The 26,618-nt window shown below is 38.2% G+C and overlaps 1 long non-coding RNA gene and 1 pseudogene across 1 annotated transcript in view; one reads left to right on the top strand and one right to left on the bottom strand.

The window, feature by feature from the left end:
* LOC140627877 (uncharacterized) overlaps positions 1-26,618 on the bottom strand; it is a 108,338-nt gene that overhangs the window by 8,366 nt on the left and 73,354 nt on the right. The gene's annotated exons all lie outside the window — the stretch shown is intronic.
* Positions 4,482-5,026, top strand: LOC140627336 (small ribosomal subunit protein eS24 pseudogene; annotated as a pseudogene).

Here is a 26,618-nt window from a genome sequence, read left to right on the forward strand (position 1 = left end):
GAAATAAGCCAGACACAAAAGGGCACATACTGTATGATTCCACTTACATTAGGTGTTAGAATTGGCAAATGCATAGAGACAGAAAATGCAATAGAGGTTGCCAGGGGCTTGGGGGAACTGGGAGTTATTGTTTAATGGGTAGAGTTTCCATCTGGGATTGCAAAAAAGATCTGGAGCTTAATAGTGGTGAAAATTACACAACATTATGAATATACTTCACTGAATTGTTAAAATGGTTAGAATTGTCTCGTTTTGTGGCAAATAATAGAAATTTAGTCGAATCAGTGCAGCAGCTATGAAGATAGTCTACAAAATGGGTATATTATTTCTCCAATTTAAATTTAATTATCTCTAAGTCCCACCTGATGGACTGGTAGAGAATTTAAAGTCTTTCCCTCTGCCTCTTACCCGATGCACATTCAAGGACCTTGAGGGTTTTACACATTCATAAACAGAGAGAGGTATTCTGGTCTTATGTCCATATTAGTCAATATGCTCATTATTTGAACTTGCATGTTTCTTTAAAAGCAGATGACTCAGTTGAAAGTAGGGACTCATACGGGTATTTGTAGACCCATGTTCATAGCAGTATTATTCACAATAGCCAAAAGGTGGGAGCAACCCAACTGCCCCTCAATGGATAAATGGATAAATAAAACGTGATATATCCATACGATCAAATACTATTCAACCTTAAAAATTCTGACATGTGCTACAACATGGATGAATTTTGAGGACACTATGCTAAGTGAAATAAGTCATTCACAAAAGGAAAAATACTATGTGATTTTACAAATATGAGGTACCTAGAGTTGTCATATTTATAGACACAGAAAGTAGATGGTGGGGGCACCTGGCTGGTGCAGTCAGTTAAGCGTCAAACTCTTGGTTTCAGCTCAGGTCATGATCTCAGGATCATGAGATTGAGCCCCATGTTGGGCTCCATGCTCAGTACAGTCTGCTTGAAATTCTCTCTCCCTCTCCCTCTGCCCTACCACCTGCCACTTGTCTTCTTTCTCTCTGTGTCTCTCAAATAGATAAATCTTAAAAAGAAAAGAAAGTAAATGGTGGCTTCCAAGGGCTGGGGGCTTGGGGGTAGGGGGAATGGGGTGTTAGTGTTTAATGGGAACAGAGTTTCGGTTTTGAAAGATGAAAAGAGTTCTGGGGATGGATGGTGGTAACAGCTGCAGCATGTGAATGTACTTAATGCCACAAAACTGTACTGTACAATTAAAAGTGATTAAGATGGTAAATTTTTTTCTGGCCTTATTGAAGCATAATTGGCATGTAACGTGTAAGTTTAAGGTGTACAATTTGACAATTTGATGCACATATATTGCTAAATGTTTACCACAATAAGCTTAGTTAATGTGTCCTTCCTTTTACATAATTGCCATTTTGTTGTCATTATTGTTACGGTGAGAACATTAAAGCACAACTATCACGGCAACTTTCAAGAATACGATATAGTATTGCTAACTATAGTCACCATGCTGTACATTATCTCCCCAGAACTTATTCATCCTGTAACTGAAAGTTTGTACCCTTTGACCAACATCTCCCCATTTCCCCTACCCCATATGCCCCTGGCAACCAATACACACACGTGGCATTAAGAAGCCCCAATTCCATTTGTGTTTGTCATTGGAAGTTTCACACTTTCATCTAACTAGATTAGCATTCTAAAAGAAGAGAGCACAGTACTATTTTGGATTTTTTAAGGAACCTCCATACTGTATTTCACAGTGAATGCACCAATTGACACTCCTACCCACAGGGCACAAGTTTCCCTTTTCTCCATATCCTTGCTAGCATTTGCTATCTCTTGTGGGTTTTTTGTTTTTTGTTTGTTTGGTTGTTGGGGGTTTTTTGGTAATAGCCATTCTAACCAGCTTGAGGTGATACCCCATAGTGGATTTTTAAATTTTTGAGTATAGTTAACACACAGTGTTACATTCATTTCAGATGTACAACATAGTGATTCAATTTCTCTATATGTTATGCTGTGCTCACCACAAGTGTAGCTACCACCTGTCACCATACAATCCTATGGCAATATCATTGACTATATTCCCTATGCTGTGTCTTTTATCCTCGTGATGTATTCATTCCATAAATGGAAGCCTATATCTCCCACTCTCCATCACCTGTTTTGTTCATCCCCCCACCTCCTTCTCTCTAGCAACCATTTGTTCTCCGTATCTGATTCTGCTTTTTGTTTGTTTATTCACTTGTTTTGTTTTTAGATTCCACATATGAGTGAAATCGTATGGTATTTGTCTTTCTCTGACTGACTTATTTCACTTAGCATGATACCCTCTAGGTCCATCCATGTTGTCACAAATGAATGGCAAGATCTCATCCATTTTTATGGCTGAGTAACATTCCATTATGTCTATATATGTGTATGTGTAAGTGATATATAATTATATATAATATATTAATAATATATTAATAATATATATAATCACATCTTCTTTATCCATTTATCTACAATGGATATTTATGTTGTTTCAATATCTTGGTTATCATAAATAATGCTGCAATATACATAGGGGTGCATATATCTTTAGAACTAGTGCTTTCATTTTCTTTGGGTAAATACCACTAGTGAAATTATTGGATCATGTGTTATTAATATATTATTCACACTGTCTAGGACATGAAAAAAAACCTAAGTGTCCATTGGTGGATGAATGGATAAAGAAGATGGTGTGTGTGTAATGGAATATTAATTATATTAATTTGCAACAGTATGGATGGACCTTGATGGCACTATGCTAAGTGAAATAAGTCACAGAGAAAGACAAATGCTGGATGATCTTAGTTATATATAAAATCTAAAAACATTGAACTCATGGAAACAGAAAGTAGAATGGTGGTTGCCAAGGGCTGAGGGGTGAGGGGAATGAGGAGATGTTGGTCAAAAGGTACAAATGTTAGTTACAAGATAAATACATTCTGAAGATCTAATGTACAACATGATGACTATAGTTAATAATACCTGTGTACTTCAAAGTTGCTATGAGAGTAGAGCTTTAATGTTCTCACCATAACAACAAAAAAAAAATGGTAATTATGTCAGGGAAGGATGTGCTAACTAACCTATTGTGGTAAGCAATTTACAACATATACATTATCAAATCACTATATTGTACCAGTTAAAATTACACAATGTTTTGTGTCAATTACTCTTCAGTAAATTTAGGGGAAAATAAAAGAAGAGAATGCATTGTTCTTAGTAATGTTCCATTGGCTGATTTGTTGACCTAGTTTTGGGCACATAATTATACCTGTTTAGATCGCATGCCCATTCCTGAAGCCAGGGGATAGAACATTCTAATTAGTCAAGTTAGAGTTTATGCACCTACTCTTTGAACCAGGGAATGGGACATCTCTGCTTAGAAGTTGTGGATTGAAAGAGAAAGAAATTGAAAGAGAGAGAGAGAGAGCTCATCACTCAAAGGGAAGCCAAAGTGCTGTTCCCAGAACAATTGGTGATGTATACTGGATGGAGAAAACCAACATATGAAATTGATAGCCACCTGATCTACAAAAGGTCTTCAACTAATATGCTACCAAACCATACACAAATGAAAATATGCTCATGCTTTCTGTATAGAAAGACAGTCCAAATTCACATAGCCCAAGTGCACCCAACATTAAGCCCAAAATCCTTCAGTAGTTCATGATCATCTTGGGCAGGTCTTCTTGTAGTTCCCCATGGTTTCACATCTATAGGTAAATGGTACATTAGACCATATCTCAAACACTTAGTCTCTGATACTAGAAGGAAAACAGGATGAATTAAATAAAACATCCCATTTGGAAATGGAAAAAAAAATGGATATGACACATGAAGATTGTCAATCAATATAGTATCAATTTGTGTATCATATACATAAATAGCAAGAACTACATAGCAGTGGAGTGAGTTCTTGGTCAGCCCAACTGAATGTCTTAGATTCTCTTCTCTCAGATCATCTCCCTTGTGTGTTGTCCTACTTGGCTACTACTGAAAGGGGCATTAGGGAGGTTTACCCTTCTGGAATGGTTTGCATCATTTCAGCAACCCTCTTCCTCCAAATGGGGATTGCTTTAGGGGTTGAAAATCATAAGCCTTTGTGGTTTTGTCCATGCTTGGCTTTTCTCTAGCAATGCATTTCCTAGGGTATGGATGTCATCCTTATGGTCCAAGATGGCTGACAAAACTCATTATCATATCCACATTCCAGTCAGCAGGATGGTGAAAGGTGAAGAAGAGCATGCCTCCTTCTTTTCTAAGGAAACTCCTCAGAAGACCCATGAAACACTGTTGCCTATGTCTCATTGACCAGAACGTAAAGGTATGGCCATGCCTAATGGTACGGGAGGTTGGGAAATGTAGTCTAGTCTTTTATTCCAAATAGTAATGTGCCCAGATAAAAATTGGAAACTGATTACTCTTTTTCTCCCCGGCTGCTTGAAGCTCCGCCGCCATCATGAACAACACAGTAACTATCCGGACCAGGAAGTTCATGACCAACCAACTGCTTCAGCGGAAAGAGATGGTCATTGATGTTCTTCTTTTTTTTTTTTTTTCATTGATGTTCTTCACCCCGGGAAGGCAACAGTGCCTAAGACAGAAATTCGGGAAAAATTAGCCAAAATGTACAAGACCACACCAGATGTCATATTTGTATTTGGATTCAGAACCCATTTTGGTGGTGGTAAGACAACGGGCTTTGGCATGATTTATGATTCCTTGGATTATGCAAAGAAAAATGAACCCAAACATAGACTTGCAAGACATGGCCTGTATGAGAAGAAAAAGTCTTCTTTCTTGAAGACTTTCTGTTTTCTTACAGAGCAAAGAACGCAAAAGCAGAATGAAGAGAGTCAGGGGGACTGCAAAAGCCAACGTTGGTGCTGGCAAAAAGTGAGCTGGAGATTGGACAACAGAAGGAGTAAAGATTCTGCAGTGGCTTTATCTGTGGTGATTGTGCAGATTTTTCATGAGAGGATTAATAAACTAAGAACGTTAATGTGAGAAAAAAAGAAATTGATTACTAAGGCAGAGAAAAGAGATAGTGGGGTAGGCAACTAGTATTCTACATTCTACTATGATAGGTTTGATTTAAACTGTTTCATGGGGGTGGTAGTCAAAGGAAAAGATATGAACTCATGTCCTTGAATCTACACACTAGCCTAGAAAATTCTACGTTAATGTGAGAAAAAAAGAAATTGATTACTAAGGCAGAGAAAAGAGATAGTGGGGTAGGCAACTAGTATTCTACATTCTACTATGATAGGTTTGATTTAAACTGTTTCATGGGGGTGGTAGTCAAAGGAAAAGATATGAACTCATGTCCTTGAATCTACACACTAGCCTAGAAAATTCTATCCTTTTAGCAATAGGCTTTAGGACTCTGCTCAGGCCCTCTAGTCCCTCAGTTAAATGGCTTCTATCTTGGCTTTTGTATTGGGGTCACAAAAAGTCACCTGAGGTAGAGGAGACACGCAGCTAATCTTCTTTCTTTTAAGATGCATCTGAAGTATTGGACTTCCTTTTAATAGGAGTAGGCCCTTGGGGGATACTTTGGGGATCTGGATTTTCCCAGGCTCTATTCTTATGTTCCACTGTATTTCTTTTTTTATGTTTTTAAAAAGTTTTCTTATCCTCTTTTTTTTTATGTACTCATCTCTACACTCTACCCATTTCCCTAGCCCTAAAATAACCTTAGTTAATGTGACATCACTTATAAGTAGATCATTGTCAGTGGGTTTTTCCCTTGGTCTGACAGAGAATCATTAACAGAACCTACTTGAGAAAGACATAGACCACTAATTGTGTCTTCGGCTGTAGCTGCCAATTCTTTGCCACTGATTGTACCAGCTTTGGTTTTGAGATACAAACGCTATTGTTTTTTTTCGATCCTGGAAGTCACCAAATTATGGAACAGTCAGTTTAGACTACAGTCCATAGGTGGAAAGCACTTACCTTAGAAATGTTTTCTTTTTATGTTTATTCGCAGACTTCCGCAGTTTTAGTTTAAGCTAATTCCTCTCTTGCAGAACTTTGGCAAATCAACAACAAGTAAGTAGTAAACGTCAACATCCTAATCTCTCCTAACACTACAGTCATTGCCTCTTACACATCTGCTTCATTTTTTTCTTTGGTCAGAACAACTGTCTTTGTTCCTCTGTGCTTTCTGCTGGCCCTATCAATTCTTGGATTAATGTATCCTCAGTTTTGGGCAGCCCCCGTGGCTCAGCGGTTCAGCACTGCCTTCAGCCGGGATGTGATCCTGGAGACCCGGGATCGAGTCCCAGGTCGGGCTCCCTGTGTGGAGCCTGTTTCTCCCTCGGCTTGTGTCTTGGCCTCTCTCTCTCTCTCTCTCTCTCTCTCTCTCTCTGTCATGAATAAATAAATAAATAAATCTTAAAAGAAAACATATCCTCAGTTTTGTCAAAAGCACTGGGACTCAGCAGAATCTTTGAGTTCCAAGTTCAGATGTCCTAGACAGAGAATCTTATTGGTTCCATTTGGTCAGTTACACAGCCATCATTAAATCAGCCTATGAAAGGGGGCAACGATTGGGTACTAAGAATATGGCAAATAGAATTCTTTTTTTAATTTGTTTTAATTGGAGTTCAATTTGCCAACATATACCATATCACCAAGTGCTCACTCCGCCACGTGCCTCCCTCAGTGCCCGTCACCTAGTCACCCCAAACCCTCGCTCACCTCCCTTTCCCCTACCCCTTGTTCATTTCCCAGAGTTAGGTGTCTCTCATGTTTTTCACCCTCACTGATATTTTCACTCATTTTCTCTCCTTTCGCCTTTATTCCCTTTCACTATTTTCTATATTCCCCAAATGAATGAGACAATATAATGTTTGTCCTTTTCCTCTTGACTTATTTCACTCAGCATAATACCCTCCAGGTCCATCCAGGTCAAAGCAAATGGTGGGTATTTGTCGTTTCTAATGGCTGAGTAATATTCCATTGTATACATAGACCACATCTTCTTTATCCATTCATCTTTCAATGGACACCGAGACTCCTTCCACAGTTTGGCTATTGTAGACATTGCTGCTATAAACATCGGGGTGCAGGTGTCCCAGCGTTTCATTGCATCTGTATCTTTGGGGTAAATCCCCAGCAGTGCAATTGCTGGGTCGTAGTGCAGGTCTATTGTTAACTCTTTGAGGAACCTCCACACAGTTTTCCAGAGTGGCTGCACCAGTTCACATTCCCACCAACAGTGCAAGAGGATGTCCCTTTCTCCACATCCTCTCCAACATTTGTTGTTTCCTGTCTTGTTAATTTTCACCATTCTCACTGGTGTGAGGAGGTATCTCATTGTGGTTTTGATTTGTATTTCCCTGATGGCCAGTGATGCGGAGCATTTTCTCATGTGCTTGTTGGCCATGTCTATGTCTTCCTCTGTGAAATTTCTGTTCATATCTTTTGCCCATTTCATGATTGGATTGTTTGTTTCTTTGCTGTTGAGTTTAAAAGTCTTTTATAGATCTTGTATAATAGCCCTTTATCTGATAGGTCATTTGCAAATATCTTCTCCCATTCTGTAGGTTGTCTTTTAGTTTTGTGGACTGTTTCTTTGGCTGTGCAGAAGCTTTTTATCTTGATGAAGTCTCAATAATTCATTTTTGCTTTTGTTTCCCTTGCCTTCATGGATGTATCCTGCAAGAATTTGCTGTGGCCAAGTTCAAAAAGGGTGTTGCCTGTGTTCTCCTCTAGGATTTTGATGGAGTCTTGTCTCACATTTAGATCTTTCATCCATTTTGAGTTAATCTTTGTGTATGGTGTCAGACAATGGTCTAGTTTCATTCTTCTGCATGTGGCTGTCCAATTTTCCCAGCACCTTTTATTGAAGAGACTGTCTTTTTTCCACTGGATATTCTTTCCTACTTTGTCGAATATTAGTTGACCATAGAGTTCAGGGTCCACTTCTGGATTCTCTATTCTGTTCCATTGATCTATGTGTCTGTTTTTGTGCCAGTACCACACTGTCTTGATGATCACAGCACTGTAGTACAACCTGAAATCTGGCATTGTGATGCCCCCAGATATGGTTTTCTTTTTTAAAATTCCCCTGGCTATTCGGGGTCTTTTCTGATTCCACACAAATCTTAAGATGATTTGTTCCAACTCTCTGAAGTAAGTCCATGGTATTTTGATGGGATTGCATTAAGTGTGTAAATTGCCCTAGGTAACATTGACATTTTCAAAATATTAATTCTTCCAATCCATGAGCATGGAATATTTTTCCATCTCTTTGTGTCTTCCTCAATTTCTTTCTGAAGTGTTCTGTAGTTTTTAGGCAAATAGATCTCTTCTCTGCTGTTTTGGACTGTTATTACCAAGGTATAGGTTTAATTGTCTGGGCAGACAACTGAAAAGTCATCTTCTACAGATGTAATCATAAATAACTATGATGCAAGATAAATACCACAAGGAAGATAAGAATTAGATGCCATACCAACATAAAGGAAGAAAAGATTTCTTACTGTAAAGAAGCTTCATAGAAGTGAAGATGGAGGCAGAGATTGGAGTGATGTATCTACAAGGCAAGGAATGCCCAGAATTCCAAGCAAACACCAGAATCTAGAGGAGGGGAAAAAATAATTCTCTCTAGAGTTTTCAGAGGGAACATGGCCCTTCTGAAAACCTTGATTTTAGATTTCCAGCTTCCAGAACCATGAGGGAATAATTTTTTTTTTTTGTTTTAAACTACTCAGTTTGCAGTACTTTGTTACTGCAGCCCTAGGAAACTAACATACACTGTAACGTGGCAGGTGCCATGTGCCCCAAAGCCTCACCTTACCTCTGAAGGACATCTTAATTAATAACTTCACCATTACAAACAGTGACTTCACATGGGGAAATCCTCACTGACATCTTAATTAATAACTTCACCATTACAAACAGTGACTTCACATGGGGAAATCCTCACTGCTACCCACTCCACCCCTCTGACCTTTCATTCCCTTTAAGGATCTTTTCCTTGTGACCTATTTCTTAGCACAAAATCATATATAATTTAATCTTTCTGATATTATAAAGGAAAGATCCTACCAAAAATGTAAATTACTTTTGGTAATGATGGTTTATGTGTAACTGGTGTGAATGGTATTCCACAAACTGAAGTATGTGAGGACTATCACATTTCTTCATTTCCTTTAAGTCAAATTGATTTCGGGGCACCTAGGTGGCTCAGTGGTTGAGTATCTGCCCTTGGCTCAGGTCGTGATCCTGGGGTCCTGGGATCAAGTCCCACATCAGGCTCCCCATGGGGAGCCTGCTTTTCCCTCTGCCTATGTCTCTGCCTCTCTGTGTCTCTCATGAATAAATAAATAAAATCTTAAAAAAATAAGTCAAATTTATTTCAACTCTACATATCTGTACTGCCAGACTGGCAAAAAAATTAAATTCCAATCACTTTCTGGAGTTTTATACACTCCCTACAATCACACAAACACTCGGGAGCTTTGTGGGGCAAGTGTCGAATAAGGAGAGTAGCTCTAATTGTCAAGCCATTGTGCTTTCTAGCCCAAGCCCACACGGTGCTGTAAAAGCAATCACTTGCCTCATGCCTAGGGGAAAGCTATGGCACCAGAATCTAGCTCCTAAAATTGACTGTGGATATGTTATCCTCAGGAGTTTTGCCTGGAAGTGGCCCCAGATCTTACTATTCTCAAACTGGCAGCTCTCAGTGCTTCCAAAGGCTTGGAGAAATCTCACTGACTCTTGTTTCTGAAGTCAGCTACTCCCTTCCCTTTCTTTGAGCATAATCCTTACAATATGCTCAGGATTCCAGGTAAACAAAAGCTAGGAAGACAGACTTTGGGCCCTGCAAAAAACCCCACTCTTTCTCCAGGAAAGAAAGCACAAAGGGCTTCCATTTCTCTTTGGAATGCAAGAAAAAGAGGTAGAGGGAGAAGAAACACAGTATTTCAATAGATTACTCTGCCTCACTTAAGTAGCAGGATAAAATAACATTAAAAGCTTATATTTTTGAGTGCTAACTATGTGCCAGCCATTATTCTAAGTGCTTGACATGTATTAACTCATTTCAGACTCACAATCTATCTTGTAGGTGTCATTATTATTCCTGTTTTCCAGATGGAGACCCAAGGCACAGAGAGTTGATGTCACTGGTATAAGGTCACAGAGCTACTAAGTGGAGGGCTAGTATCCAAACACAATTAATTTAGCTCCAGAGACTGTACTCATCTTTATGCTTCACTGCCTCTCAATGGAACATATCATCTTCTTATCCACATAGATATTTTCAATCCCAGTAATTCCTAGATTTGGATGATTATCAGGTTTCATTCAGATCCTAGAGATATCTCTTTCTTCCCTATCTCATCTACATCTATAGGGCCTCTAAGAGCTGGATTTCTCAATAAGCCACCACAAGTACACATAACTTTCTTCATGTTAGCCCTTGGCACCAGTACCTTTAAATATAGAGCTCTATTATAAGTCATTGTTTCAAGCCAAACAGTCTTAGATAATAGTTAACTATGATCATGTGCAGATCTCTGATCTCTGGTTCAACCTATCACTGCTGGACTTAACTATATTACTCGTGTTAGTTGCTCTCAATGCATATGGCATAGGCTCTAACAACTTTATTCAGAAAGAATCCTGCAGCTAATTTCTTCATGAAGGGACTATGGGAGTGGTGGTCACCAAGACTATCAAAGATTACAGGCCAGGGTCATGCTAAATAATGAAGACGTAATAACTTTGGAACTTAGCAAGTATTCTAGTGTCACAAGTCAGGCTCTTAGTAAGTCAGGCCCTATTTTCCATGTACCTTATCCTGGTGAACTGCTGGTTTTTTGTTTTTGTTTTTGTTTTTTTTGTTTTTTTTTTTTTTCAGAAAGATCCCTGAGCTCAATAATAGGATCCAATGGTGAATAAATGCCTTCTTGCCCTCTTACCCCTTCAAATGGTAACTAACTATGGCTGCATGTAAGAGTTCCTTATAATCAGTAAATCAGTAATAAAAACACTAAAGGGGCACCTGGGTGGCTCAGGGGTTGAACATCTGCCTTTGGCTCAGGTCATAATCCTGGAGTCCCGGGATTGAGTCCTGTATCAGGCTCCCTGCAGGGAGCCTGCTTTTCCCTCTGCCTTTGTCTCTGTCTCTGTCTCTCTCTTTCTGCCTCATGAATAAATAAATAAAATTTTTTTTAAAAGCTAAGGATGAATGTAAAAAATGTCTCTGAGTATATATTTGGACAACCCTTCTGGATTTTAGGTTAAGAAGTCAGAGCTTTTGCCCGAAAATATGAAGACATGATGAGGCATGATCAACACATTCAGAGCTTTTCCAGTGCATGAGTGTGATCTGCCCAGATGGGTCCCTCAGAGCTGTTAGTTGCAGGACTTGAGTAAATAAGAAAGAAATATAGGCTGAAGTTATACATATACATATATTTTATATATAAAATATATTTTATTCTGCTTTTTTTCATTGTCAGTGATAATCATAACATGTTAGATCTGAAGTCAGAATCAAAGATAGTACAAGGTCAGAGAAGCCAGATATAATCAATGATAAACTCATGAAATGGAGCCTAAGAAAAAAAAGCAGCTGTGTTCATTGGATAAGGAGTCCAGTCAAGAAAAGTCATCATAAGTGGTTAGTCCATAGCCCCAACCCTTTCCTATTCTTTAAGATAGGAATTATAGAGATTTAAATAGATAGATAGATAGATAGATAGATAGATAGATAGATAGATAGATATAGATAGATAGATATATTTAGTGATTTTTTTCATCTTCCTGCCTAGAACCTTTATTAAGATTGGACCATCTCATAAGATCAGTAGAAGATTTTTCAAGTCATGCATCAGTGAAACTCCTCCTATCATCTGTGATTATGTCAAATCCTCTATATCCTTTTATGTGCATAAACTTAAATGGTTGTCAAGGTGAATCAGCCTGCAAATGCCTGGGCTGGAAAATTGCCCTACCTCTTTCTGTTCTTCATATTTACCAGCTAACTCTTCTTTTGATGCTTTCATCCCTGCGAGCCTCTCCCTAACTTTTCCCTTCTTTCTCTTTAAAAATCTGAATCAAGTATTTCCTTCAAGGATCAGTCCACTGCCCAATGATAATCATGACATGTTGGATCTGGAAATATCTTTAGGGCTTTCCAAAGCCCCACTCACTTGTTTTGTAAGTGAGAAAATTGAATCCCAGAGTAAGGAACTGACATACCTACTACTCCTGAAACCTAGGTAATCTTATTTCCAACTTGCTGCACTTCTTACCCCTGCACACCAACTCAGGAGGCATTAGTCATATCTCTTTGCACAGCTACATCTAGAAACATTTGAAAAAATAGATATAGCATCAGAGACAAAAATATCGGCTTTACTGCCGATAAGGCTTAGAGAAAGTGGCCTGGATCTGTGGCCACAAATGGGCTTCTAATACATGTCACTTCAATTGTCCTCCACATCAAACTGGACTAATTTGGCACCAAGACAAAGAGTCAAGGAGCCTAGACTCAGGGCACTTAACACATAGCAACATCATGGTGGGGAAAGGCAGGTCTGAGCCCCACATACTCAAACTTTCTTCCCAATTTCATCAAATATAAAAGTCATTCCTCCTCTTGGATAAAAGAAGTAAGAGGTAGGGGAAAAAAGCAGAAGTTCTATTCAATATTCATGAAGGGGTGAAAGTCCCCCTTTTGTAGATCAAGTTTGGAAGGAATACATGAGGAGGAAAATTACCCCCTCCCATAAGCTTCAATTCCCAACAAGTTTGTAAGAGACTCAAATCTGGGCCTATATTTTATCAGTAGATACTACAAATGAAAACTTCTATTTAAAAACACCCAACATCTTTTTTCCCTTCTTGATTTCCCTTAGGGAAACCATACCTCCTCTGAAGTTGTTAATGACATTGTAGTAGAGAGCTGGTAGCCCTACCCCATCCTTCACCCAGTTCTAGGAGTGAATATACGACCTGGGCCAGAGACTAAACAGGCACATTAGTGGATTTAGAAATGGGCAGGTAAGACAAACTGTGCCAATAAGAATTTAATTGAGACTTTGCTGGAATTATTAGGAAAGAAATGGCACTGTCTTTCTGCTGGGCTTGTTAAGCCTAGATAATGTAAGCTTAGGGTTGACAGTTACCAGCTTTGTCATCATGTGGGAAGAGTCTGCCTAATAATGATGCAAACATTGGGAAAAGTGAGCTGACTCATAGGCAATGACAGAGGGAGAAACATAGGGAGATCCTGATGTCATCAAGCCCCAGTACCCAGTTGTTCCTTAAGCCAGATTGACCGCCAGACTTTTTAACTATGTGAGCAAATGACTTTTTCTACATAATATTTTAGCAATATGGAGTAGGGTTTCTATCATAACTGAAAGGCTACTGATGAAAACACCTCTTTTGACAAGGCTAAAATGATTCCTCTCACTTTTGTGCTTTTCTGATCCACAGTCTTTGACTATTTCAAAATCCATTAATTAGCATTGGGATGACACAAATGAGTTGTTTCTTTTTACTCTCTTTCTTTATGATTATTTTTTAAAATATTTTATTTATTTGATTGAAAAAGAGAGTGCATGAGCATGGGTAAGAGAAGGAGACTCACCACTGAGCAAGGAGCCTGATGCAGGGCTTAATCCCAGGACCCTGGGATAGAGTAACACTTAACCAACTGAGCCACCCAGATGCCCCTCTTTATAATTATGTTTAATGCATGTGTTTCCCCCTTCCCAGTTACTTTGTAGATATTTGCATGCCAGAAATGAGGTTTTACTCTTATTTTTTTCATTCCCCAATTTTACTGAGACATATTTGACATGTAACATTATGTAAGTTTAAGGTGTAAAACTTGATATATGTGCGTGTTGTGAAATGATCACCATAGTAAGGTTAATTAACACATTTGTCTTTGTTTCTCTGAGTTCAATTTCTTTTAGATTCTATATATAAGTTAGATCATGCAGTATTTGTCTAGACAAAATGACAAAGCAACCTACAGAATGGCAGAACATATTTTCAAATCATATATCTGATGAGGGATTAATATCCAAAACATATAACAAACTCATACGACTCAGCCAAAAACAAAAATGTGATTACTCTTCTTCAATCTTCACACTGCTGGTAACGCAATAGATTCATTGAGTCAACCTACTAAGAGCCTTGTAAAGGCCTGACTATGCAATAGGCATCTCAAATTTTACTTTGACAAGCACAACATACATGAATCTAGTAGCTCTTAATAATTGTGATCAAATATTTAGGTTTTATTGCTTATTTTATTATGAACATGAGTGCATTAGTCTTAATAATTGTGATCAAATATTTAGGTTTTATTTGCTTATTTTATTATGAACATGAGTTTGTCAGTTTTGGTGCATTTTATTTTTTTGTAGATTCAACATCTATTGACCTTGATGAAGGCTTGAGAGGAGAACATAGTTTTTGTGACAGAATACAGGCTGATTTTAATCTTGGTATCCTCTGGTAAAGGATTAGTATACAAAATATATAAAGAACTTATATAACTCAACACCAAAAAAAGCCCCAAATAATCCAATTTAAAAATGGGCAGAAGACATGAGCAGACATTTCTCCAAAGAAGACATACAAATGGCCAACAGACACATGAAAAGATGCTCCACATCACTCATCATCAGGGAAATGCAAATCAAAACCACAATGAGATATCACTCATACCTGTCAACATGGCTAAAATGAAAAACACAGGAAACAACAAATGTTGGCCACAAGTGAATGTGGAGAAAAATGAACCCTTGTGCACTGTTGTTAGGAATACAAACTGGTACAGCCTCTCTGGAAAACAGTATGGAGGTTCTTTTAAAAATTAAAATTAGAAAAAAAATAAAAATAAAATAAAATTAGAACTACCATATGATCCAGTAATTCTGCTTCTGAGTCTTTACCCAAAGGATACAAAAACACTAATTTGACAAAATATATGTACCCCTATCTTTATTGCAGCATTATTTACAATAACCAAATTATGGAAGAGACCTGAATGTCCATTGATAGATGAATTGATAAAGAATATATGGTACATATATACAATGGAATATTACTCAGCCATGAAAAAGAATGAAATCTTGCCTTTTGCAACAACATGGATTGATCTAGAAGGTATAAATGCTAAGTGAAATTAGTGGGCAGAAAAAAAAAAGAAAGAAATTAGTGGGCAGCCGCGGTGGCTCAGCGGTTTAGCGCCACCTTCAGCCCAGGGCGTGACCCTGGAGATCCGGGATCAAGTCCCACATCGGGCTCCCTGCATGGAGCCTGCTTCTCCCTCTGCCTAGTGTCTCTGCCACTCTTTCTCTGTGTCTCTCATGAATAAATAAATAAAATCTTAAAAAAAGAAATAAGTCAAAGAAGGAAAAGTACCATATGATTTCACTCATATGTGGAATCTCAGAAACAAAACAAAGAGAAAAAGAGACAAACCAAAAAACCAGACTCTTAACTATAGAGAACAAAGTGATAGTTACCAGAAGGAAGAGGGTTGAAGGGTGGGGGGACGAGATAATGGAGAGTAAAGAGTGCCCTTGTCGTGATAAGCACTGAGTGATGTATGGAACTGTTGAGTCACTATATTGTACGCCTGAAACTAATATAACACTGCATGTTAATTACACTGGAATTAAAATTTTTAAACCAACTAAAAGAATAAACAAGGAAAAAATAAAGAGTCAAAAAGAACAAAACAACCTAGAATTCTAGATACAACGTAAAGCTGAAAAAAAGTTTTTTTACAGCAAACATAGTAAAACAAAACAGAACAAAAACAAAAATATTTTTTAAAGTTCTTGAAAGCTGAAAGGAAATTATTCCAGATATAAATAGAGAAGTGAAAGAAAGCATGAACAGGACTGAAAGGGGTCAATATTTTGGTAATTATAAAAGACGATTGACTAAAACAACAACAATAATAGAGTTTTGTGGAGTTAAATGTTAATATGGTATGTAATAACTAAAAAGGTGGGAGGGATAAATAGATCTGAACTGCTAGGAAGTTCCTGCATTGCTCTGAATGTGGCAAAAGTACTAGTTTAAGGTAGACTGTAAAAAGCTACAGGTGCATTTGAAATTTCTAGGATGACTTCTAAAAGAATAATACAGAAGGCATAACAAAGAGGTAAATGGAAGAGATAGAACAATAAAGGATCACACTTCATTAAAACAAGAAAAAAAAACAAGGGTTGTTCAGTGGTTGAGTGTCTGCCTTTGACTCAGGTCATGAGTCAAAATCTTTTAAAAAAAAACAAGAAAGAAAAGGGAAGAATAAAGAAATAAATGAGACATAGTGCAAGTAGCAAAATGGTAGGCTTAAGGTCAACTATATCGGTAATTTTTTTTATTTTATTTATTTATGATAGGCACACAGTGAGAGAGAGAGAGAGAGGCAGAGACATAGGCAGAGGGAGAAGCAGGCTCCATGCACTGGGAGCCCGACGTGGGATTCGATCCCGGGTCTCCAGGATCGCGCCCTGGGCCAAAGGCAGGCGCTAAACCGCTGCGCCACCCAGGGATCCCTATATCGGTAATTATATTAAATATAAATACACTAAACACTCTAACCAAAATAAACTAAATTACCAGACTAGATTTTTAAAAGTAGACCTCCCCCAACTATGTATGTTTACAAGAAACAAGAAACACACTTTTTAATTTTTTTTAAAGATTTTATTTATTCATTCATGAAAGACACAGAGAGAGAGGCAGAGACATAGACAGAGGGAGAAGCAGGCTCCATGCAGGAATCCCAATGTGAGACTCAATCCCGGGACTCCAGGATCACACCCTGAGCCAAAAGCAGATGCTCAACCACTGAGCCACCCAGACGTCCCAAGAAACACACTTTAAATGTAAAGACAGAAATAGATTGGAAGCAATAGAAAGAGAAAGATACACCATGCAAACACCAACCAAAAGAAGTGTCTGTTTTAACATGAGACAAAATATATTTTTAAAAAAGAAGTATTATGCAAGATCAGAAGTAATATTTCATAATTGTAAAAGCCTCAATTCAATGGGATGATATAATAATTCTAAATATATATGAACCTAATAACATAGCATTTATATACATGTGCATGAATATCTTGAGACCGCTGTTGGAAAACATGTGATTCAAATCGACTGGCTAGTAACCAAACCAAGAGATAATACTGAATCATGATTCTTCACTCTGGACCAGCTCCCATTTAAGGATTCCTTCTGTCTTTTTGAAACAAGAGTCTCCATCTCTGACAAATGGGCTAGATTGGAGATAGGGTTAATTTATTCCTTGTTCTTAAGCTGTATTCCAATGAATGGTTCTTTGCAATCAATGTCATTATTAAACTGTTGTGGGAAGGGACTGTCAGTGGTTGGGATGGAGCTAAGGAATCAAGCACATCTCAATTCTCAGGCCTGCCTGCTCCCAGTCTGATTTGCTGATATTTTCAGACTCTCTGGTTTTGTCTTCTGTCTCTCTAACTTCAACATAGGAAATCCTTATACATTCACCATGGCTCTCAACCATCTAAAATTTTTTGGCAGCGGGACGACATGGCCTTGTTTAAGAAAACTTTGTGCCCTTTTTTTCCACTTACATATGGGCCAGTGTGGATCACAGCTGCTTTCCACGCAGATACTTGCTGAGAGCTACAAAATGTGGCAATCATCTCAGCATCTTGATCTTTTCCAAGATTAGGACCAACAGTTACACGGACTGATCTACAGGATGCAATAAAACCAGCTTAACCAGATGGTTTGCAAATTTATAATAAAGTTAACCATCTTCCCAGTTGGAGATGAAGGGATCCTCCTGCCCACCTTCCTGTTTCAAAGCAGCAAATTCCATACTGTAGGTCTGTCACTCTCTACATGCCAGTTCTGTTTCCAATTTTGATTTAGACAGGCCTCTTTCAGATAAAGGCAACAGGAACTGATTTCAAAGTAATTTAAGCAACAAAGAGATGTATTGGCTCACAGAACTGGAAAGTCCAAGGGCAGATCTGGCAGAGCTGGATCCAGGAGCTCAACAATGCTGTCTGGGTTCTTTTCTTGTCTCTGAGTTCTCTGTGCCTCATTTCTGTGCCTCTCTTCATGCTGCTTATTTATTTGTTGAGCTCTCTCAATTTGGCAGGGGAGATGGCTGCTGGCAGTTCTCAGGCTGTATTTTCACAACCCCAAATTACAAAGGTAAAGAGACCTTTCCCCCCACCCCCACTCCAGTATACTCCTAGAAAAATCTCACAAAAGGATTCTTATTGGCCGCCTTGGTTCATGAGATGTTCTCTGTACAAATCACTGTGTCTGGGGAAGATCTAGTATGAGGATTGGCCTGGTCTGGGTATCATACTCATCTCTCCTCCCAGTCATAGATATACTTCTCTAAAAATGCCTATAAATTTATTCTATTCATTTCCTTATTCTTTAGTGAACTCTGGACTGTCCTTCACCAATCCAACAAAACAGCCCTTAGGAAAGGTCGTCATTGACCTCCATGTCACCAACTCCAATGGACACACTACCGTCCTCCTAGTTTATCTCTCGGAGTCATTTGACACAATTAATCTTTTCTCCTTCTTAAAGAACACCCCTTTGGCTTCCATATTACCACATTCTACTGCTTTTCCTTCTATCACTCTGCTCCATGCTCCCCAGTCTGCTCTGCAGGTCCATGCTCCTCTTTCTAGGTATTCAATGTTGGAGTTCCTTAAGGCTCTGTCCCAGTATTTCTGTCCCTATCCTTTCCATACTCACTCCCTAAGTTACCTCATCCACATCCATAGCTTAAATTACATGTAAGTATCAGTGACTCCCAAATTAAATTTCTAGCCTACATCTTGCTTCTAAGATCCACTTGATATATCCAATTTGATATACTGAAGACCATTTAACTAAACACCTCCAGATCTAATCCTCCTTCGGTGTTAACTATCATCCACCCAGTACCTAGAACCAAAAAGCTAAGTGTCATCCTTAACTCTCCCATCCTTCACCCCTCCCACATTGAATACATGATAAACCCCAGTTAATTTTACCACCTAAATATTACTAAAATCCATCAAATTCTCTCCATGCCATCTACCACCAGCCTACTTTATCTGAAGGATTACAAAAAACCTCCTATCTAGTCTTCCTGAATCTTCTCTGGCTTCTTCTTCTGTAATACATACTCTGAATTGTAGCCAGATTCCTCTTTTCAAACAGCGAATCTGATCATATCACTCATTTCTAAAATAAGACTTTAGTGGTTTTACATTGCTCCTAAGATAAAATCAAAGTCTGTGATGTGGTTGCATAGCTTCTCATGGTTTGTCCTCCCCAGGCTCACCTCTTGTCATTTTCTATCTTATTATCAGAGGCTATTCCACCTCATGGGCTCCTCCTACAATAGGGTGTGGGATGATGCCCAGTGTTCTTCCCTGCTAGTCTTTTTTTAACTCTTTCTCAACACTCAGACCACAGAATAGGTGCCCATTATCTAGCCCACTCTACTCTCCTCTAGGCTATGTAAGGGTGTTTTTCTGTTATATGTTCTTATGGAACCTTTATGATCTTTTTAGTTGAATCGTTCTGCTATTGAGCATCTAGTTGAATCAATTCTTATAGTTCACTGCCTTTTGCTTTTTGGTATTGGTTTTGGGGGGATTTGTGTGTGTGTGTGTGTGTGTGTGTGTGTGTGAGAGAGAGGGGGGGGGCGCTTTTTGTTTCTTTGTTTTGGTCCACCTACATTCTTTGGTTTTGCATATCTGATTCAAGATGTTTTTTGCATATATCTCAAAGCTTTCTTGAGGATGTATCTAATTCAGTTTGGAGAATTGCTTTGAATTTTATTTGACTTTGTGGCTTGTGGGGGGAGATCATTTTCACCACTTATTTTCTGATTCGTTTTACAGTAGTTTGTATGCATGTGGTCTGCTTGTTTGATCTTCTATTAATTCCCTGGATGGGATTCCTAGTTAGAGAATGCTCTCCTGTCTGTTCTAGTGTCTTCTGTGAAGATTTCTTTCTGGATGGTGTTATTGGTGCAAGGGAGAGACAGAGGGGCTGACGTGTCTTGTTCTCCTTTCTTTCCTAAAGGATCCTTAATTTCCCCTCTGATTTTCCTCTCGTCCCACACAGCCTTATCTCTAGAATCTACTGAAGCCTCTCTCTCTCTCTCTCTCTCTCTTTCTCTCTCTCTCTCCTTTCCCCCACAGGAGGGTAAGGCTGCCCCGGCTGGTCTCCCACACTTGCAAGCAAGCTACTTTGCAGTTGGTGTTTTGAACTGCCAGTTCCCAACCCGTGTTCAACATTTTGACATTTATTGTTCAATGTTCACATTCAAGGGTGATTTTATCTGTGCCTCATCTAACTCCTCCGGTCACACCAACTCTTTTCAATGAACTTGTTAAACTTCTCCTCTCTAGTTTCTTGCACCCACAGGCTTTTGTAGCACGTGGGCAGAGAGCTCTGCTGGAATGATTTTTTTCTCCTTAAGGGTAATTTTACAGTTACAGTGTTCCCTGTCTCCTAGATATGCTGAAGGCCTGGCTTATGTATGCTTTCATATGTTTTCCTTGTGCACTTTATGGGTTTTTGAGAGGACAGTATGGAGATTTAAACACGGCAGCCATCATCATTCTCTATATCAATTTCCCTTTCTTTTAAAGAATAGTTTAATCAAAATAATAGTTTAATCACAGATGTATGCTTCCCTACAGATTATTTTGCCATGTTTTGCTTATATTGAGCTTTATAAAAATATATTCATACTGTATATTCTTTTAAGAGTTGGAACTTTACTCATCATTGCTAATAGTCATCCATGTTTTTGTATAGACATTCATTTTTACTGCCATCTGCCATCTAGTACTCCACTATATGACTATCATTCATACTGTTATTCATTGGTTTTGGGGGGATTTGTGTGTGTGTGTGTGTGAGAGAGAGAGAGAGATTTATATCTATATATAGTATAGATTTATATCTTACTTTTGTTACTCCAATCAGTGCTACTATAAACATTCCTGTATATATCTCTTGATGTACATGTACAAGAGTTTCTCTAGGGTTGCACTGTCCAATATGATAGGCACTAACTATATTTCACTACTGAGCATATGAAATGGGAGGGTAAAAATTGTAATTTGCAGGGCACCTGGGTGGCTCAGTCAGTTAAGTGTCTGACTCTTGATTTTGGCTCAGATCATAATCTCAGGGTCATGAGATTGAGTGCCATGTCAGATACCACACTCAGCATGGAGTCTGCTTAAGATGCTCTCCCTCTCCCTCTGCCCTTCTTTCCTCACTCTCTATCAAAACAAAAACAAAAATAAATAATAATAATTAAAATAAAATAAAAATGCTTAAAAACAGAATTTTAATATGTTGTGTAAAATATGCCCTGAATTTCAAAGAATCACTGCAAAAAAAAGACATAAAATATTTCACTGATAATTTTTATATTGATTACATATTGAAAGGTACTGGCTGTACTGTGCAAGTTAAATATATTATTAAATTATTATATTAATTTTTACTTTTTAATGTAGCTCCAAGAACATTAAAAATCACATTTTGGCCTGAATTTGTCTATCATGTTCGATTTCTATTGCAATGTGCTGACTTAAGGTAAAAACTAAGGAATAGAATTTCTGGGTAGAAGATTACGTGAATCTTTACCTTCACTGATAAAGCCAAATTATTTTGCAGTGAGATTGTATCAATTTATAGCATCAGCAGTACTGCACAAGAATTCCCATTGCTCTACATCCTCTCTAATACTTGGGACTCTCAGACAATTTAATCACTGCCAATCAGATAATTGTGAAACTGCACATTACTGAGGTCTTGATTTTCATTTTTCAGATTACTGAGGTAGGAGAAATTTTCATATTTTTAAATTGCCATTCATGTTTCTGCTAATATGAAATCCCTATTTTGTCTTTCTCCTCTCTCCTTTCCTGATTTTGTCTACTACCTTCTTCGTGTTTTTCTTCCTGATTTATAGAAATCTTCTTCCTATGTAAGACACCAAAACTTTGTCTATTACACATGTTGCAAATATCCTCTCCCTATTTATGGCTTGTCTTTTCACTTGCTTTATGGTATATTTCTATAATCAAAAAGTCTCGGTTTAGTGTCATTGAATTTATCAAACTTCGTTTTTAGAATTAGTAGTCTATTTGGATCTTGAGTCTAGCCTAGCCAGGATCATAAGGGTAATTGCCTATAGTTTCTTCTACAAGTGTTAGAACATAAACATGAAATTCATAGACTTGTCACATATCCCCATTTCTTTAAGCCTTCCTTAGTATCTCTAAATGTAGGTTCAGAAATTTCACCACGGATATCTTGCACATCTTTTGTTATACATATTCCTAAGGAGATTTTTTTAGCTATTATACATGGTGTCTTAAAAATTATGCTTTCTGTTTATTGCTAGACTATATAAATACAGTTAAATTTATATGTTGATCATATTGTGAGCCATCTAGCCTAACTCTTATTATTATTTGTAATAATTTGCACATAAATTCATTCTGGTTTTCTATGTAAAAAATTTGGATTGTAAATAAGAACAGTTTTGTTTTATCCTTTTTACTTTGTTTCACATCTCAGTCCTTAATCCATATGGAATTTATCTACCTGTAGGGTGCAAAGTAATGGCTTTATTTCATTCTCCATATGGATAACCAATTCATTTACTGAACAATAAAATCTTCCTTATCCAGTGATTCCAATGCCTCAGTCAGATACCAAGATCCCAGTTATACATGATTCTGTGGGCTCTCTATTATTTTATATCAACCATATTATTTCCCTTCTCTAAAGAACTTTCAGCATTTCTTGCAAGGTAGGTCTACTGACAACAGATTCTCTCAATTTTTGTTTGTTCAAGAAAGTATTTATTTCTCTTTTTTTTTGAAAGTATTTATTTCTCCTTCACTTTTAAAGTTTAATATCACAGGGCACAGAATTCTAGGTTGATGGGATTTTTCTTCCAACACTAAATGTTGTCCTCCCCTCTTCAAGCTTGTGTGCTTTCTGAGAAGTCAGATGTAATTTGTATCCTTGCTCTTCGATAAGTGAGGTGTTTTTTCCCTCTGGATTCTTTCAGAATTTTTTCTTTATCTTTGACTTTCTAGAGTTTGAAAATAAGATGCCCAGGTGTCTTTTCTCAGGCATCTATCCTGCTTAGTGTTCTCTAAGCTTCTGTGATCTACAGTTTGGTGTGACATTAATTTGAAGAAATATGTAGCCATTATATTTAAAGTATTTCTTCTATTCCTTCCTGTCTTTCTTTTCCTTCTGGTATTGCCATTCTGCATATTCCACCTTTTTTAAAAAAAGATTTATTTATTTATTTATTTATTTATTTATTTATTTATTTATTTATTTGGGAGAGAGCGATAAAGCACAGGGAGAGGGGAAGATGAAGAGAGAGAATCCCAAGCAGACTCCATGCTTGACATGGGGCTCTATCTCACGCCCCTGAGATCATGACCTGAGTCAAAAGAGTCAGCTGCTTAACCAACTGAGCCACTCAGGCGCCCCTGCATGTTACACCTTTTATAGCTGTCCCTTAGTCCTGAGATATTTTGTTCCTTTTTTTTTTTTTTTGTCTTTGTTCTCTTTGAGATTTTCAGTTTTGGAAGTTTCTTTTGAGATACCCTCAAGCTCAAAGATTCTTTCCTCAGCTGTGTCCAGTCTACTAAAAAACCCATCAAAGGCATTCTTGATTTCTGTTACCATTTTTTTTTAATCTCTAGCATTTCTTTTTGGCTCTTGCTTAGAATTTCTATCTCTTTGTTTACATTGCCCATCTGCTCTTGTATGCTGCCCATGTTATCTATTAGAGCCTTTAGTATAGTATTCACTGTTGTTTTAAATTCCTCATCTGGGAATGCCTGGGTGGCTCAGAGTTTGAGCATCTGCCTTTGGCTCAGGGTGTGATCCTGCGGTCTCAGGGTAGAGTCCCACATCAGACTCTCTGCATGAAGCCTGCTTCTCCCTCTGCCTATGTCTCTACCTCTCTCTTGTGTGTCTCTCATGAATAAATAAATAAAATCTTAAAATTTTTTTTAATTCCTCATCTGATAATTCCAACATTGCTGCAATGCTTGGTTCTTTTTTTTTTTTTTAAGGATTGTATTTATTCATGAGAGACACAGAGAGAGAGGCAGAGATATAGGCAGAGGGAGAAGCAGACTCCCTGCAGGGAGCCCGATTCATGACTTGATCCCAGAACCCCGGGATCAGGACTGGAGCCAAAGGCAGACGCTCAATCACTGAGCCACGCAGGCATCCCTGCCATGTTTACTCTGTCACTTCAAATTGTGTATTTTGCCTTTTGTTATGTCTTGTAATTCTTTTTTCTATTGAGACATGAGGTACCAAGTAAAAAGAACTGTGGTAAATAAGCCTTATAATAATACTGTGAAGGAGTGTGAGGGGAGGGGAAGCATTCTATAGTCCTATGATTAATTCTCAGTCTTTCAGGGAGCGCATACCTCATGACTGTGAACTCCACAAGTGCTTCCTCGTACTTCGCCCCACTTAGGTGGAACAGGTTCCCTAGATGGGGCTGTGGCTGGGTATTTCCATCCACCCAAATCAGTTAGGCTCTGATAATATGCCAGCAGGTTAGGCTCTTGCTAACTAGTTCCCCTGAGGGCAGGCCTTGTTAAGAAAAACAGAATGTCTAGCATTTTTCAAAATGGTTGTTTTTCCTCTGCCCCCATCAGAAACACATAGCACTTCTTCTCCATTTTCTGTGAAAATCTGCTTGAACTCCTGGGTGTAAAACTCACAAAAGTATGGAGCCCCCTCTATGACTGGATTCTGCTGGACTTTTTAACTCTCAGACTCCTCTACACTGAGCCTCCAACAATTCGTCCATTACAGTTCAGATTTTCAAACCCTGGCACTGCTTCCTACAGCAGTGTCACTCTTGAGTCTGCTCTAGGAAGTTGTGATTTCTAATTTTTGCCTTTTTGTCTCTTCAATCGTGGGGGCAGCAGTTTGCCCCTTGTCCTTACCTCTCTTCCATACATAAGAAGAGTTGACTTTTTCATGGGCCTCGGTGGTGCAGTCGGTTGGACATCCAACTCTAAAAAAATTTTTTTAAAGGTTTTACTTATTTATTCATGAGAGACACAGAGAGAGAGAGAGGCAGGGACAGGCAGAGGGAGAATCAGGCTCCATTCAGGGAGCCCAATGTGGGACTTGATCCTGGGTCTCCAGGATCACGCCCCGGGCCGAAGGCAGGTGCTAAACCGCTGGGCCATCGGGGTTGCCCAGACATCCAACTTTTGGTTTTGTCTCAGGTCCTGTCCTGAGGGTCATAGGAGTGGGACTCCAGGTTCAGCAGAGTCGGCTTGGGATTCTCTCTCTCCTTCTGCCCCTCTCTCCACTCCTGTGTGCGTGCTCTCTCTCTCTCTCTTTCTAAAATAAATAAGTAAATCTTTAAAATATTTTTTTATAAAAAAAAAAGAAAAGTTAACTTTTTCACCTGGTTAGCTTTTTATCTGTTGCTAAGATGGAGTAGTGACTTTCAGGATTCCTACACAGGGAACCAGAAACCAAAAGTTTATTATTGATTTATTTGTTTTTTTTTAAAGATTTTATTTTTTTAATTTTTTTATTTATTTATGATAGAGAGAGAGAGAGAGAGAGAGAGGCAGAGACACAGGCAGAGGGAGAAGCAGGCTCCATGCACCGGGAGCCTGATGTGGGATTCGATCCCGGGTCTCCAGGATCGCGCCCTGGGCCAAAGGCAGGCGCCAAACCGCTGCGCCACCCAGGGATCCCTATTTGTTTTTAACACTGAGTTGTGAGAATTGTTTATATATTCAGGATACAAGTATTACAAGAAATAAAATTTGCAAATATTTTCTCTTATTCTCATTCTGTGGATTTACTTTCACTTTATTGATAGTGTCATTTGAAGCAGAAAGGTTTTTAATTTTGATGAAGTCCAATTTAGATACTCCTTTTTCTCAGCATTGTGCTTTTGGTGTCATCTCCAAGAAACTATTATCTACCTCAAAGTCACAAAGATTTATTTCTATATCTCATTGAAGGGTTTTATAATTTGCGCTCTTACATTTAGGTTATTGATGTATCCTATTTTTGACCTATTTGTGTCTTTGAGTTTAGTGTTTGTTTTTTTATAGACAGCATATCATTGAATTGTATATTTTTAACCCATTCTGCTAACTTCTACTTTTTGTTGGGCATGCTTACTCACTTACATTTAATATAATTACTGATAAGGTAGGCATTATGTCTGCCATTTTGTTATTTGTTTTCTATGGATTTTTCTTTCTCTGGCTTTCCATTACTGCCTTTTCAAGTCCATATACTTGTGAAAACAAGCTAAGAATTGCTATATATTTTGAGTCAAGTTAGCTTTTTATTTTGCAGTTACCCTTTCTATCTATAATAATGCTTTTGGGGGCACCTGGGTGGCTCAGTGGCTGAGCATCTGCCTTTGGCTTAGGTTGTGATCCTGAAGTCCTGGAGTCAAGTCCCACATCAGGAGCCTGATTCACCTAACTATATCTCTGCCTCTCTCTCTTTCATGAATAAA

This window comes from Canis lupus, chromosome X (genome assembly GCF_048164855.1).
Source record: "Canis lupus baileyi chromosome X, mCanLup2.hap1, whole genome shotgun sequence".
In the NCBI taxonomy this organism is placed as follows: domain Eukaryota; kingdom Metazoa; phylum Chordata; class Mammalia; order Carnivora; family Canidae; genus Canis; species Canis lupus.